Below are 17,068 nucleotides of genomic sequence, written 5' to 3' on the forward strand. Positions count from 1 at the left end.
ACCTTCGGGCTCCTCCCCTTATGGAGCCCACCTTTAGGCTCCTCCCCTTACATAGCCACTTTTAGGCTCCTCCCCTTATGGAGCCCACCTTTAGGCTCCTCCCCTTATTGGAGCCGACCTTTAGGCTCCTCCACTTATGGAGCCCACCTTTAGGCTCCTGTACCGCCCCGCGGCTTCGGCTGCAACCGCCGAGCCGCTCGGGTCTGGGCTCGTGTGTGTCGGTGGCTCGAGCGCCTCCGGACCCGGGGATCACGTCGCTCTGGAAGGGGGTGTAGGGTGGTTGTGTTGTACAGTTCGTGATGCCACCCACGGGTTGTGGTGATGATGGGCACCACCGCTGCGGTGAAGGTACGGGGACTCCCGGGAGCGGTGTAGTGGCGCAGCTTGGTGTTAACCCCTCCGTGGGTAGGGGCGGTGTGTCCCAGGGCCCGGTAGTGAGGGCCGGGGTGCAGAGGCAGTATTGCGGTGCGGTGCCTGATGGCACTGGTGTACTCACGATTAAACCACACAGTCACTGGTAAACCAAACTGGGTGACGAACGGGACCCGCAGCCGGCTACAGTTTCTCCAGATAGGTTGGTAATGTCCGCCTTTCTCCTGCACCTGTATGTAATCTTGGCTACTGTGCCTGGGCACTAGTAGCCCGCTCCCCGGCGTATATGTGTCGTAGGAGCCTGTTTGCCCGCAGACGCTGGCCCCTTGGATCTCTGGCCTCTGGCGGTGGCTCCTATCCGGACGGGTTGGGCTGTTGCCTTCAATCGGCTCCATGGGCTTCAATGGGCTACAACCCAGGCCCCACACAGAACTGAGCTCCTCTCTCCTCCAAACTTAAACTTTAACGCCCTACTGTTTTCCTGCCTCAGGCAAGCAGACTCCTCGGAGGGCATGTCTATCTGCCTGACTCCGCCCACCTGGTGTGCCTGTCTGACTCTGAGGGAGGCAATCAGGTCTTTTGGTTGACTGTTGGTACCTTACTGGGGTGGGGGTGTATGTGGTGAGTGTAATGACCTGTGACCCCTGGAGTGTCCAGGGCGTCACATTCCCCCTTGGTTTAATGCAGACCGTCCGCGGGCTGCCCATCCATCACTGGTTTTTATTTTCTGTAAAGATAAACAGATGAAAACATTTAAAAAGCATTTCTTCCCTTACGGGAGGCACATTACTTGAACTGTTGCAAACGGAACATTTTTATTAAACATACGGGGAACGGGTCCATGTCCTTCCGCTTTCCCACCCAAGCAACCTAGACCTTGATGCTGCCCCTAAGAAACGGGCAGCACCCCTTTTCCCCAGTCCGGAAACAGGAACCTGGCCAGGCTACCCAAGCGGGAACGGGTACGGTGTTTCGCACCCGGCAGTCATTCAGAGGCCCCACGTCCAAGGGGACCCCTGACCCGGAGGATGGTCACCGGTTCCGATGGTGACTGGACCCCAGCCTGCTCTGCTGCGGGTCCCTCCTCCAACCAGTGTGACGTCCTGGACCCCAGGGGTCACAGGTAATAACACCTACCACTTACACATACACCCCCACCCCCTGTGAGGTAACACACCAGTCACCCGAAAGGGAGACCTCATGCCTCCCTCAGGGCAGGTAGAGCACACCAGGTGGGCGGAGTCAGGTGGAAAGGCACGCCCACCGAGGAGACTACTGTCCTGAGGCAGGAAGTACAAACAGAGGAGTTGTAGAGTGACAGTGAGAGGAGTGGAGTTGTAGAGCTGTCAGGGACCCGGGTAGGAGCCTGGGACCCTTGAACCGTCAGGCAGGCAGACGGTGGTGGCCGTCTGCAGGAGTACCGGTACAGCAACCGGCGGAACCGTAGGGACCGGGCCAGGGTTGGAGCCCGCCGGCCCTGAACCGGGGAGTCAACCGTGTACCGGAGCACCAGAAACCGGGTACTCAGACCCAGTCCTAGCTTAGAAGCCACTGAGTTTAGGCAAATTGACTGATTGCTGGCTGGACCTCACGGGTTCATCCACACCCAAAGTCCCGAACGAAAGAAGGCAAAAGCCCACCGATACCGAGTGAGTGCCACCGCCAAGGGCCAAACATCCGACGTGCCAGCGCCTGCGGGCAACCGAGGGCTCCTCCGGCAGCTCAACGCCGGGGAGCGGGCTACCACTGTCCAGGCAGGTGAGCAGAAAAACCACAACAAGAGGTGCAAGGGAAAGGGGCCACCATCAACCTCACAGGGGACACAAGCAGCCGGCTGCGGGACCCGATCATACCCGAACTTTGGTTTACCAGTGACTGAGTGTGAATCAATCGTGAGTACACCAGTGCCATACGGGCACGACTCTGCACCGCAGCACGGCACCCTGCACCCCGACAACAACACCGTCGCCAGCGGTCGACCACCACCAGGCCCCGGGACACACCGCCCCTACCCACGGAGGGGCTAACATCTAAGCTGCGGCTGCAACACCGATCCCGGACGAGCCCACCTTCACTCCAGCCGCAGCGGTGGTGTATCCCGTCGTCACAACCCGTTAGACGACAACGTGGCCCTCCCCGGCTGCGCATCTCGTCCCACCATCACCCTACTGCCTTCGCCCCTTAACAGAGCGACGTGGCCTCCGGTCCGGAGGCGCTCATGCCACCGACAACCCGAGCCCGGACCTCGGGCCCCTCTCAGGGTGGTACACCAGCCTCTCCGGAGACTGGCAGTTGCAAGAAGGGCAGTTGGGCAATATTTACAAGCCCAATAGTTATTGGGTGGCTTGCTAGTTCGCAGCCTTGTCTTTAGGGAAAAGGGGACAACATCAGTCCCAACCGGGACGGGCACTTCAGCAGCCGGTTTCGCTGCCATAAAATAAACTTCAGGGTAAAACTTCGCTGCCGACGCAGCCTCTTCCAGTCACTTTCCCCTGTCCACCACAGGGCAGCACGGGTCCCCAATGCCACACTCACTCACGGTGGCACTGACCATAAAGATCCCGTCTTCCACTGCCCGCAGTGCGGGTACGGTGAACTGGGCTCCACTTACAAAACTGTCCTCGCTCCTCTAAGTCCCTGCCATCCTCCACCAGGGGCTCCGACCCCTGATGGCGCCCACCGAGGCTCCGAGCCCGGCGGCGTTCAACAAGTCAGGCAGGGTCCGGCTCCTTCCACCCGGCGTACCGAATGGAGCCCCACGGGAACATGGGGGCGTTCAACAAAGGAAGACGGTGATGCAGGAACGGGACCTTTAAAACTTCAACTTTAAAACATTAACTTTGAACTTCAGGGGTTAATTCTTGCAGAGGGCGGCTACCACAGCAGGGGACCGGACTGGCCGACGGTCGATCGGACTTCCCATCCAGGTGCAGTGGGTTCTGGGGCTGTAGGCCATCAACGGGAACGACGGCGGGGGTAGCATACACGGGACTTCCTCCTCCATAAGCTGCGCCACCTCGGGCTCACTGGTCGCGGTACTGGCGGGCTCCAGCTCCCAACTGATAAGGGACGACATGGGGGTCTGCGTGGCTTGATCTCGGTGCTGTACGGCTGCCGCGGCCCCTTGTTCACACTACGGCAACCAGTCTGCGGACCTCTGCCCTCCAATCGAGTAACTGCTGCAGACTCTGCGCCCTTGCTTTCATGCAGAACCGACCCAACTCCCGCTCCAACCAGGCAGCGGTTCCAGCGGGAAACTCACCCGGGCCATAGTCCCCGAAGGCTAATCTTCCTCTGCCTCTTCTGGGCCCCGCCGCTCCGGCGGCAGGTGCCTCGCCGCTCCCGTCCGGGAACGCCGACATTTTCCTTTTTCTTCTCCCGCGGGCATCAGCAGCAGCTGGCTTACCCGCTCCCCCCTTGGTTTTTCTACAGCACTTCTCCCTTTGGGGGCGTGGCTTCACTTTCGCACCTTCACTGCTCGGGGAAGACGACTCGAGCGGGAAACTTTCGCGCCCAAGATGGCGGATCTTCAGATTTTTCAGCGGGATGCCGCTGACGGGAACCACAAGGCGCACTTCTACCGGTAAGTAGACTGGTTCTATCCTGTTTGTGACGCCAGAAGAGTCGATGTGTACCGCCCCGCGGCCTCGGCTGTGACCGCCGAGCCGCTTGAGTCCGGGCCCGTGTGTGTCGGTGGCTCGAGCGCCTCCGGACCCGGGGGGGTCACGTCGTTCTGGAAGGGGGTGTAGTGGCAGTGCACGCAGGGGTTGTGGGGTGGTTGTGTTGTACAGTTCGTGACGCCACCCACGGGTTGTGGTGATGATGGGCACCACCGCTGCGGTGAAGGTACGGGGGCTCCCGGGAGCGGTGTAGTGGCGCAGCTTGGTGTTAACCCGTGTGGGTAGAAGCGGTGTGTCCCGGGGCCCGGTAGTGAGGGGTGCAGGGGCAGTATTGCGGTGCAGCGCGGTGCGGTGCCTGATGGCACTGCTGTATTCTCGATTAAACCACACAGAGTCACTGGTAAAACAAATGGGGTGACGAACGGGGCCCGCAGCCGGCTGCAGTTTCTCCAGATAGGTTAGTAATGTCCGCCTTTCTCCTGCACCTGTATGTGATCTTGGCTACTGTGCCTGGGCACTAGTAGCCCGCTCCCCGGCGTATATGTGTCGTAGAAGCCCGTTTACCCGCAGACGCTGGCCCCTTGGATCTCTGGCCTCTGGCGGTGGCTCCTCTCCGGACGGGTTGGGCTGTTGCCTTCAATCGGGACTTAGGTGGGAATGAACCCCTGAGGTCCAGACCGCAATCAGTTGATTTGACTATGGTGGTGGCTTATAGCCTAGTTCGGGGTCTGAGTACCCTGCCTGGTGCTCCGGTATCCAGTTAGCTCCCCGGTTCGGTTCTGGCGGGCCACTACCCTGTCCCGGTCCCTTACGGTTCCGCTAGTCGTATTCCCGGTCTCCTGCAGGCGGCCACTACCGTCTGCCTGCCTGACTGATCTGGGGTCCTAGGCTCCAACCCAGGCCCCACACAGAACTGAGCTCCTCTCTCCTCCAAACTTAAACTTGAACTCCCTACTGTTTTCCTGCCTCAGGCCAGCAGACTCCTCGGAGGGAGTGTCTATCTGCCTGACTCCTCCCACCTGGTGTGCCTGTCTGACTCTGAGGGAGGCAATCAGGTCTTTTGGTTGACTGTTGGTACCTTACTGGGGTGGGGGTGTATGTGGTGAGTGTAATGACCTGTGACCCCTGGAGTGTCCAGGGCGTCACACTCCTCCCCTTGTGGAGCCCACCTTTAGGCTCCTCCCCTTGTGGAGCCCACCTTTAGGCTCCTCCCCTTGTGGAGCCCACCTTTAGGCTCCTCCCCTTGTGGAGCCCACCTTTAGGCTCCTCCCCTTGTGGAGCCCACCTTTAGGCTCCTCCCCTTATTACATAATATGCAAGAGAACCCTTCTCAAAAGTGGATGAGTTGCTTGATCTGTCCTGGTGCCAAGGTTGCGTTAAGCATGAGGAAGGAAAGGGCTGTCAGATGCTATATATAGTATGTGATATTATAAAAGAGGGATTTATATATTACGTAGGAGAGGATGCTTTATACCTGTAGGCCTGTATAGTTTACAACAGTTGATATTGCGGTCTAGATAACACACAATAGGTATTATTCTAAATTTCAGACTCCTATTACTACTATTTGGACTGGAGCCTCTAACGTACATACATTTATTCAAGAAATATAGTAATCATGGACGGTACAATATAAAGAGACAGCTGTAACTTCTGGTGAATGGGTTTTGATACAAAATCTGTAACCGCCGGTAGATTCCTTCCCCCACTGAAATATGCCATTTATGTGTTAGAAGGCGCTGCGACCTCCATCTCTACACCCTTAATGACTATGCCCTGGAAGCAGTTATTGTACATTTAGAGTCCATATATCATAGTATCAATAGTATATTAATATTTAGTATCATAAATATGGGGCCCCTATAAAATATAGTTATCGTATATGACATAGGGGTGACATTCCAAATCCGAGTTCCATTTACATTATAAGCTCATTTGGGCACGGCTATCCTATTGTATCTTTCTGTTTGAGATCCACATCTAAAGCTGTTACGGTGTGTGGCCACGCCCATACAATTAGCACCGCCCCTGAGGAACAGTTGTGGACCTTTAAATGAATTAGCATTCACAAGGATGGTCACATTTTGCTCTATGGTCTAATACTACAGTAGATTAGAGCCATACAAGAAACATTTATCACCTCACACAGATAAAAACTAGTGAAGAGCGAGCACTACCATGCTCAGGTACTCCTATATGGTAGTGCCCGCTCATCACTAGTTACTAGTACCAAGCACCTGAGCATGGTAGTGCCCGCTCATCACTAGTTACCAGTACTCAGCACCTGAGCATGGTAGTGCCCGCTCATCACTAGTTATTAGTACATAGCTCCAGAGCATGGTAGTGCCCGCTCATCACTAGTTACGAGTACAGAGCACGAGAACATGGTAGTGCCCACTCATCACTAGTTACCAGAACCGAGCATGGTAGTGCCCGCTCATCACTAGTTACCAGAACCGAGCACCCGAGCATGGTAGTGCCTGCTCATCACTAGTTACGAGTACATAGCACCAGAGCATGGTAGTGCCCGCTCATCACTAGCTACGAGTACTGAGCACCAGAGCATGGTAGTGTCTTCTCATCACTAGTTACCAGTACTGAGCACCAGAGCATGGTAGTGCCCGCTCATCACTAGTTACCAGTACTGAGCACCTGAGCATGATAGTGCCCGCTCATCACTAGTTACGAGTACAGAGCACCCGAGCATGGTCGTGCTCACTCATCACTAGTTACGAGTACAGAGCACCCGAGCATGGTAGTGCCCGTTCATCACTAGTTACGAGTACAGAGCACCCGAGTATGGTAGTGCCCGCTCATCACTAGTTACGATTACAGAGCACCCGAGTATGGTAGTGCCCACTCATCACTAGTTACGAGTACAGAGCACCAGAGCATCAGAGCATGGTAGTGCTCACTCATCACTAGTTACGAGTACTGAGCACCCGAGCATGGTAGTGCCCACTCATCACTAGTTACGAGTACTGAGTACCCGAGCATGGTAGTGCCCGCTCATCACTAGTTACGAGTACAGAGCACCAGAGCATGGTAGTGCTCACTCATCAGTAGTTACGAGTACTGAGCACCAGAGCATGGTAGTGCTCGCTCATCACTAGTTACGAGTACAGAGCACTTGAGCATGGTAGTGCCCGCTCATCACTAGTTACGAGTACCAAGCACCCGAGCATGGTAGTGCCCGCTCATCACTAGTTACGAGTACCAAGCACCCGAGCATGGTAGTGCTCACTCATCAGTAGTTACGAGTACTGAGCACCTGAGCATGGTAGTGTCCACTCATCAGTAGTTAAGAGTACAGAGCACGAGAACATGGTAGTGCCCGCTTATCACTAGTTACCAGAACCGAGCACCCGAGCATGGTAGTGCCTGCTCATCACTAGTTACGAGTACTGAGCACCAGAGCATGGTAGTGCCCGCTCATCACTAGTTACGAGTAATAAGCACCAGAGCATGGTAGTGCCCGCTCATCACTAGTTACGAGTACTGAGCACCCGAGCATGGTAGTGCTTGCTCATCACTAGTTACGAGTACCAAGCACCCGAGCATGGTAGTGCCCGCTCATCACTGGTTACGAGTACTGAGCACCCGAGCATGGTAGTGCCCGCTCATCACTGGTTACGAGTACCAAGCACCCGAGCATGGTAGTGCCCGCTCATCACTAGTTACCAGTACTGAGCACCAGAGCATGGTAGTGCCCGCTCATCACTAGTTACCAGTACTGAGCACCAGAGCATGGTAGTGCCCGCTCATCACTGGTTACGAGTACTGAGCACTCGAGCATGGTAGTGCCCGCTCATCACTAGTTACGATTACAGAGCACCCGAGCATGGTAGTGCCCACTCATCACTAGTTACGATTACAGAGCACCCGAGCATGGTAGTGCCCACTCATCACTAGTTACGATTACAGAGCACCCGAGCATGGTAGTGCCCGCTCATCACTAGTTACCAGTACTGAGCACCAGAGCATGGTAGTGCCCGCTCATCACTAGTTACGAGTACTGAGCACCAGAGCATGGTAGTGCCCGCTAGTGCCCGCTCATTACTAATAAAGACATTGGCAGAAACCAGATAAGACAAAAAGGAAGCAGTAAATCCTTTATGTTCCAGGCCCTTATTTACTTGCAGTCAAAGAAAATGATTTTCACAACCGGTTTGGTCACAACTGAAACGCTGCAATATACGTCCGTTTCCGGTGTGTTCTCATTGAATAAGGTCCCGTCCCATAAATACAGGTGGAGCTGTTCACACCTAAGAATAGCGCTGTATCTTATAGAGATTTATAAATAGTATTTGCAACCACCTAGAAGTTATATAATTACAGGTGTCTAGAAATATCTGAGCCATTCATTAACAGCTGTGATCCGGCTGCGCCATAAGGACAGATACAAAAGGTCATTCACGAGGTGCCAACCTCAGAACTTTAGCGCTACCTTCACAGTAGGCGGAGGTTTAATGCTTTCTTTGACCAAAACACAATCTATTCGCAGGATCCAAATTATAAAACAGGTGCAAGGAAGCTGGAGACCGGCTTTCCTCATACCGCTGAGGCCGGACGCAACCATTGCTAGGTGTGATGAGGAAGGGGCGTTTACAACATTCAGTGTCTATCCCGGATCAATCGCTCTGTTAATACTTTCATTATACAGAACCAGTCATTTGATTTCAGGCTTAAATATTACTATACAGTGCTCAAATACCATCATACAGTGCTCAAATAACACCATATAGTGCTGAAATACCATCATACAGTGCTCAAATACCATCATACAGTGCTCAAATACCATCATACAGTGCTCAAATACCATCATACAGTGCTCAAATACCATCATACAGTGCTCAATACCATCACACAGTGCTCAAATACCATCACACAGTGCTCAAATACCATCACACAGTGCTCAAATACCATCATACAGTGCTCAAATACCATCATACAGTGCTCAAATACCATCATACAGTGCTCAAATACCATCATACAGTGCTCAAATAATACCATCATACAGTGCTCAAATAATACCATCATACAGTGCTCAAATAATACCATCATACAGTGCTCAAATACCATCATACAGTGCTCAATACCATCATACAGTGCTCAAATACCATCATACAGTGCTCAAATACCATCATACAGTGCTCAATACCATCATACAGTGCTCAAATACCATCATACAGTGCTCAAATACCATCATACAGTGCTCAATACCATCATACAGTGCTCAAATACCATCATACAGTGCTCAAATACCATCATACAGTGCTCAATACCATCATACAGTGCTCAAATACCATCATACAGTGCTCAAATACCATCATACAGTGCTCAATACCATCATACAGTGCTCAAATACCATCATACAGTGCTCAAATACCATCATACAGTGCTCAAATAATACCATCACACAGTGCTCAAATACCATCACACAGTGCTCAAATACCATCATACAGTGCTCAAATACCATCATACAGTGCTCAAATAATACCATCACAGCCATCACACAGTGCTCAAATACCATCACACAGTGCTCAAATACCATCATACAGTGCTCAAATAATACCATCACACAGTGCTCAAATACCATCATACAGTGCTCAAATACCATCATACAGTGCTCAAATACCATCACACAGTGCTCAAATACCATCACACAGTGCTCAAATACCATCATACAGTGCTCAAATAATACCATCACACAGTGCTCAAATACCATCATACAGTGCTCAAATACCATCATACAGTGCTCAAATACCATCACACAGTGCTCAAATACCATCACACAGTGCTCAAATACCATCACACAGTGCTCAAATACCATCATACAGTGCTCAAATACCATCATACAGTGCTCAAATAATACCATCACACAGTGCTCAAATACCATCATACAGTGCTCAAATACCATCATACAGTGCTCAAATACCATCACACAGTGCTCAAATACCATCATACAGTGCTCAAATACCATCACACAGTGCTCAAATAATACCATCATACAGTGCTCAAATACCATCATACAGTGCTCAAATGCCATCATACAGTGCTCAAATACCATCATACAGTGCTCAAATAATACCATCATACAGTGCTCAAATAATACCATCATACAGTGCTCAAATGCCATCATACAGTGCTCAAATGCCATCATACAGTGCTCAAATACCATCATACAGTGCTCAAATACCATCATACAGTGCTCAAATAATACCATCATACAGTGCTCAAATAATACCATCATACAGTGCTCAAATAATACCATCACACAGTGCTCAAATACCATCATACAGTGCTCAAATACCATCATACAGTGCTCAAATACCATCATACAGTGCTCAAATAATACCATCATACAGTGCTCAAATAATACCATCATACAGTGCTCAAATACCATCATACAGTGCTCAAATACCATCATACAGTGCTCAAATACCATCATACAGTGCTCAAATACCATCATACAGTGCTCAAATAATACCATCATACAGTGCTCAAATAATACCATCATACAGTGCTCAAATACCATCATACAGTGCTCAAATACCATCATACAGTGCTCAAATACCATCATACAGTGCTCAAATACCATCATACAGTGCTCAAATAATACCATCATACAGTGCTCAAATACCATCATACAGTTCTCAAATACCATCATACAGTGCTCAAATACCATCATACAGTGCTCAAATACCATCATACAGTGCTCAAATAACACCATATAGTGCTGAAATACCATCATAAAGTGCTCAACACCATATAGTGCTGAAATACCATCATACAGTGCTCAAATAATACCATATAGTGCTGAAATACCATCATACAGTGCTCAAATACCATCATACAGTTCTCAAATACCATCATACAGTGCTCAAATACCATCGTACAGTGCTCAAATACCATCATACAGTGCTCAAATAACACCATCTAGTGCTTAATAATATAATATAAACATACGATTTAATATTACTGCTATAAAGTGTTCATGCAATACAATGGCAAGATACTTAAATACCACCATAGAGTACTCAAATACCACCATATAGTATTCAAATAATACCACAATACAATACTCAAATAATACCACCATATAGTACTCAAATAATACCATTGTGGCACCCCTGGGCATCAGGCGCCACAGGGTATTACACCTCATTTCAGGGGTAATATCTGTCCTATCTATCCTGGGTTAGGAGGGGGTTAACTGCCGATGCCTTCACAAAACCACACATACAACAGTAAGGCTGCTTTCACACTTCATTTTTTTGGCATCAGGCACGATCCGGCGAAAAAAACTGATGCGATGGATCCGGCGAAAAAACGGATCAGTTGCATCAGTTTTTTTCCATCAGTTCCTTCAGTTTTTTGACAGATCCGGTGTGATACTGAGCATGCTCAGTTCAAAAAACCGGATCCGGCGGCCGGATCCGTTTTTTTTCCGCATTGCGCCGGATCCAGCGTCCATAGGCTTCCAGTATAAAACATGCCGTACGGCGCCGGATCCGGCGCGATCCGTTTTTTTGTCCGGACACAAAAATGTTCACTTTAACGTTTCATCCGGCCGCCGGACAAGTAAATTTTGCCAGATCCGGCAAAAAACGGATGAAACGCAAGGCCATCCGGCACAATCCGGTGCTAATGAAAGTCTATGGGGGAAAAAACGGATCCGGCGGCAACAGACGCTGGATCCGTTTTTTCATGTTTTTGCCGGATTGTGCCTGATGGCAAAAAACTGATGTGTGAAAGCAGCCTAAGGTGCTTTCACACAGGGGGGTGGACAATGGCAGACAGGGTAGCCAGCCATCACAAAGCATGGGACTTTCCCAGTCGATAGGACAACCACTGGGGGTGGGCACCACATGAGGTAGAAGTAGGCGCAACCATCAGACTTACAGCAGAACCTTCCCGGGCACGGCTTGGGATAACATCTAGCATTTACAACTGGAGTTAGTGTTTCGCTCTCTTCGTGGGGCCCGTGGCTTGGAGCTGGAGGCTTGACCCGAGTTCCGGACAGCAACCGAGGGACACTTCACTAGAAAGACGTTCACGGGCACCGGTGGTGACCGCCAACTATCTGGGACCGGCTGGAGCCCATCGTGGCAGAGATTGGTACTCTGGGGCAGTGCCTGAACTACTTGTGAGTATAAGACCTGGAACCCTAGCCCTTGCCTCTCCTTTACCGGCACCGTCGCCCAGTGCTGCGGCGTCAACGGAGACTACCGCCACCCCCGTCCGTCCTCCATCATCTTCCCCAGAGTAACCCCGCTCCGTCTGTGGGGAGAGACACCATCCCGGCTGCGACCTTCACCATCAGCCCCAGAGAGCAGCACCCGCAGCGGCGGCCCATCCCTGGCCGCGGACCACAGGTGGTGTCACGAACTAAAAAGACTTTCCTCACCATCACTACCAGCCCCATCCTCCATCCTTGCTCCCGTCCAACGCTTTCCCTCCCTCCTTTACAACTGGGGTCACGAAACCTGGCCAGGCCAGCCCGTGATGACGCAGAGGATCTGCACCCCCGACCCGGCGACGTGTCGGGTGAAAACCCCCTCGACCCCAGGGAGTTACACCATCATACAGTACTCAAATAATAACACCATATAGTACTTAATTACCATCATACAGTACTCAAATAATATCATCATACAGTGCTCAAATAATACCATCATACAGTACTCAAATAATACCACCATACAATACAAAAATACCATCATACAGTGCTCAAATAATACCATCATACAGTACTCAAATAATACCATCATACAGTACTCAAATAATATCATCATACAGTGCTCAAATAATACCATCATACAGTACTCAATCATCATCATACAGTGCTCAAATAATACCATTATACAGTACTCAAATAATACCACCATACAATACAAAAATACCATCATACAGTGCTCAAATAATACCATCATACAGTACTCAAATAATATCACCATACAGTACTCAAATACCATCATATAGTAATTACCATCATACAATACTCAAATAATATCATACAGTATTCAAATAATAGCATCATACAGTACTCAAATAATAGCATCATACAGTGCTCAAATAATAGCATCATACAGTGCTCAAATAATATCACCATACAGTACTCAAATACCATCATACAGTGCTCAAATAATAGCATCATACAGTGCTCAAATAATACCACCATACAGTACTCAAATAATACCATCAAATACCACCATACAGTGCTCAATACCACCATACAGTACTCAAATAATACCATCATACAGTACTCAATATCATCATACAATACTCAAATAATGCCATCATACAGTGCTCAAATAATACCATCAAATAATACCACCCTACAGTGCTCATTACCATCATACAGTGCTCAAATAACACCATAGAGTACTCAATACCAACAGACTGTACTCAAATAATACCACCATACAGTACAAAAATACCAACATACAGTGCTCAAAATAATCACCATACAGTAGTAAAATATTAATTCTAAGGGGAAAACTCAAGATGATGGATACGCAAGGTATTTGTATATTGCATTCCCCCTAAGGACTCGGTCAATTGATTTGTAGTCACTCAAGGAGGATGTAATCTTGTCGGCACACACATTCACATAAGGGGAACACTATGATGTCCCTACAAGTCAATTTACCCCTAGATTTCCTGATTCCAATGACACATGTGCACTGAAGACTTCTATTCGGCCTTGTGTCTGCTGCTCCTACCACTCCCAAATCCGACCACATGACACGCCCGATTCACTATGTGATACCCTCCACTCCGCGGAAATTGAATGCAAATTGTGGATCAACCATTGACACTTAAGATTCATTGTCACTTAAATAAAGACCGAAATTGCTAAGAAGTCAAGAGATTTAATTACACATCCAAAATTTGGTGGCTCAGTGTTTCCTCTCGGCAGACGCTTACAATTATACATGTGCTGCGCATACACTGGAGAGATCACATCCAGATGTTTGGAAGGGGACATCTTTCAAAAATTCACCGAGTCGTCTTCAGATGTCAGAAGATTCTATTCACAGCGTCCAGTCCGACTGGGAACCGATGGGAGAGTTGGAAGCAGGCGTCCCTTCACATTGGGGCTCATGTTATGTTTGCTGCAGTTGCCCTGTATCTAAACAAAGTGTTAGCCATCAAAGTTGCCCAACGTACTAAAGGGTGAAGATTAGAGTTGATTGGACGGCCAATAATCCGATACCGGCAGATCACTGCCAGATTTAAAAAAAAAAAAAAAAAGTCCGATCTGCTCTGGAATCCGGTGCCCATATAAGTCAATGAGGACCGGAATCCTGAGTTTAAAGCGTTTATGGAGGAGCCAGAGGGCTAGGAGCGAGCACGGCATACTCACCGAGGCGCTGTCATGGCGGCACACTCCTTCCGGGTCACGCTTTTACCTTCCTGAGCCGACAATTCAATATTCATTGGTTTTCCCCGCCCATAGGCGCGTGTTGGTTGCAGTCAGACACGCCCCCACCCTGAGTGGCAGCATGTCAGCTAACTGCAACCAATCACAGGCGCCAGGACGGCCGGTGGGCGGGGAAAGCAGTGCACTGTCGGTCAGTTTACAGCGGTAAACACTTGGCAGCACAGTTATAGCGCGCAGCTGCAGCCTCAGCTATATTTGGAATAAAATACAAAACACACCCTGCTTCACCTCTTTATTAACCCCCCAACACCCTGCAGCTCCAACGTAATCCACAGGAGGTCCCACGCCGCTTCAGCTGTGCTACATCTGAATATCACAGAGAGCGGCACGACCGACCGCTCTCTGTGAGCTCCAGAGAACGAATGAGCTGCGCATTGAGCGGTGACGTCACTCAGCTGGAGATTCCCACGGTCCTTCATCTGTGATTGCAGGTAACCTGACCTCAGGTGGAGGTCACTGAGTTCACAGACCTGCATCTCCTAGCAGAAAAAAATCACAGTTTTTTTGGCCAACAGATGCAGATTTTGTGCTGAAATTTTTATACCATATTCCTGCATCCAATCTACACCTCCTTGCAAAAAAAAATGCAGTGTTTTGACGCAATTTGTTTACCACGGTTATTTTTCCGCGATTTTTGCTGCGTTTTTTTGCCAGGAGGTGCACATTTGGTACTGAAATCGTCTGCACCAGCTTTCAGCACCAAATTTCCACCTGTGGCAGAATTTTTTTGATTTTTTTTCTCTTCATCTATCACCCGGCACAGCCTGCTGCTGTCTGAACATGAGCGTGCATGTACCTAGAAACACATGCACGCTCCTGTCAGAAGTTTGCAGCTGTTCTGCGATGTCAAACTCGTGGGAGTTCCCCACAAGTGTGACTGCGGCGTAGAAAAAAAAAACGCTTGCTCTTTTTTTTAAATACATAATTCTAAAAAAAAAAAAAAAAAATGACGTGCGGTCCCCCCAGTTTTCATCCCCAGCCATGATAACGCCGGCTGGGGGCTGGTATATCCTCAGCCAGCAGCCATCCGGTATTTCCGCATCTATTAGATGTGACCATACCGATGTGCGATACCGACTCTTCCTGGAGGCGTAATGCGGTGCCAGTCGGGGTAATAGCAGGGGTTAATAGCAGCGCACGGCTGCTGCTAAACCATAGCTTTGTATGATGGTATAGGCGTCTATCAGATACCTGCATCACACAAAACTGTAAGCGACAGTAAATAAACACAGACACCGAGAACAATCCTTTATTTGAAATAAAGTACAAAACACCCCCTGCTTCACCTCTTTATTAAGCCCAAACACCCTGCAGCTCCGACGTAATCCACAGGAGAAGTCCTACGCCGACACATCCAGCTCTGCTACATCTCAGAGCGAGCAGCTATAGAGAAGACTGCTCGGTCTGAGTGCAGCCCATTACTGAGAGGCGATAAGCGATAACCGTGGCAGAGACTGTCACAGGCTGGTGGGCGTGTCAGCCTGCAACCAATCACAACTGAGAGGATGTCCGATGGGCGGGGAAAACACGGAAAGCTGTTTGATTGCATGCACATCACCGGAAGTGAAAGCACGCCCCGGAAGCAGTGTGCCGCCATGACACAGAGTCTCGGTAAGTATGAAACGCTCATTTATTTATTGTTTTTTTCATTTTTATTAATTGCCGATTCAGGATCGTGCACCCGGAATCCCGCGCCCGGGTCCGGCCCGGGGATAGCGCTGAAACCGCACGGATCCGGACATTTACAGTGCGGGTCTGCTCAACACTAGTGAAGATCAGTCTTGCTATTTTGGACTATAGGACAGGAAGACCATGCCTAAAAAGAATTTAAAGTTGTTGTCCAGTTTTAGAAAATATGTCTGCTTTCTTCAAAATAGCACCACCTTGTTGTAACGCCGGTGTCCCTGCACTGTTCCGCCTCCTCCTCTTGGCAGGGACGCCAATGTAGCTAGCACCACAGCTGGCCATCTGTGTCTGCCCCACTTTTGTCTCCTGCTCTATGGCCTCCAGACACCAGGTCCTGGGCAAATTGTGGAGATCCGTCTGGCAACATTCTTAGGGCGCATGCTCCTTGCCTCTTAAAGGTGAAGTGCACACTCTAAAGTGTGCCCAGCCTATGGTTGGGAATCCTGTGTATTTAAGTAACCTTGTCCTGTAGGGAGGTGCCTGAGCAATTCGGTTCCTAGTGTGCCAGTTTCCGCCTGTCTCCATTCCTAACTTAGGCTAGTTTCACACATCTGGCTTTTCGCCGGATTCAGCGCACTCCAGTGCAGTGTATACAGTACAATGGCAGTGCGACAAGCTCCGGTGACCATGCTGTCTTGTGACCAGAGCATGTGACCAGGAAGTTGCCACACTGTCATTGTACTGTATCACACTGTACTGGAGTCCGCCGAATTCGGCAAACCGGCAAAAAGCCAGATGTGTGAAACTAGCCTTAATCCTGCCTGTCTTCAGTACCTGCTCAGTCCTACTCCTGTACTAGTGTCACGGGCGGGGAGGGTGCTGCGCTCACCACGCTCGGGTCCGGCGCTGCTGCTGCTGCTGCTCGGTGGCTCGAGCGGTGGGCCGGATCCGGGGACTTGAGCGGCGCTCCTCGCCCGTGAGTGAAATGGATGGTTTGGTG

Source organism: Anomaloglossus baeobatrachus, chromosome 8 (assembly GCF_048569485.1).
Source record: "Anomaloglossus baeobatrachus isolate aAnoBae1 chromosome 8, aAnoBae1.hap1, whole genome shotgun sequence".
Lineage (NCBI taxonomy): Eukaryota > Metazoa > Chordata > Amphibia > Anura > Aromobatidae > Anomaloglossus > Anomaloglossus baeobatrachus.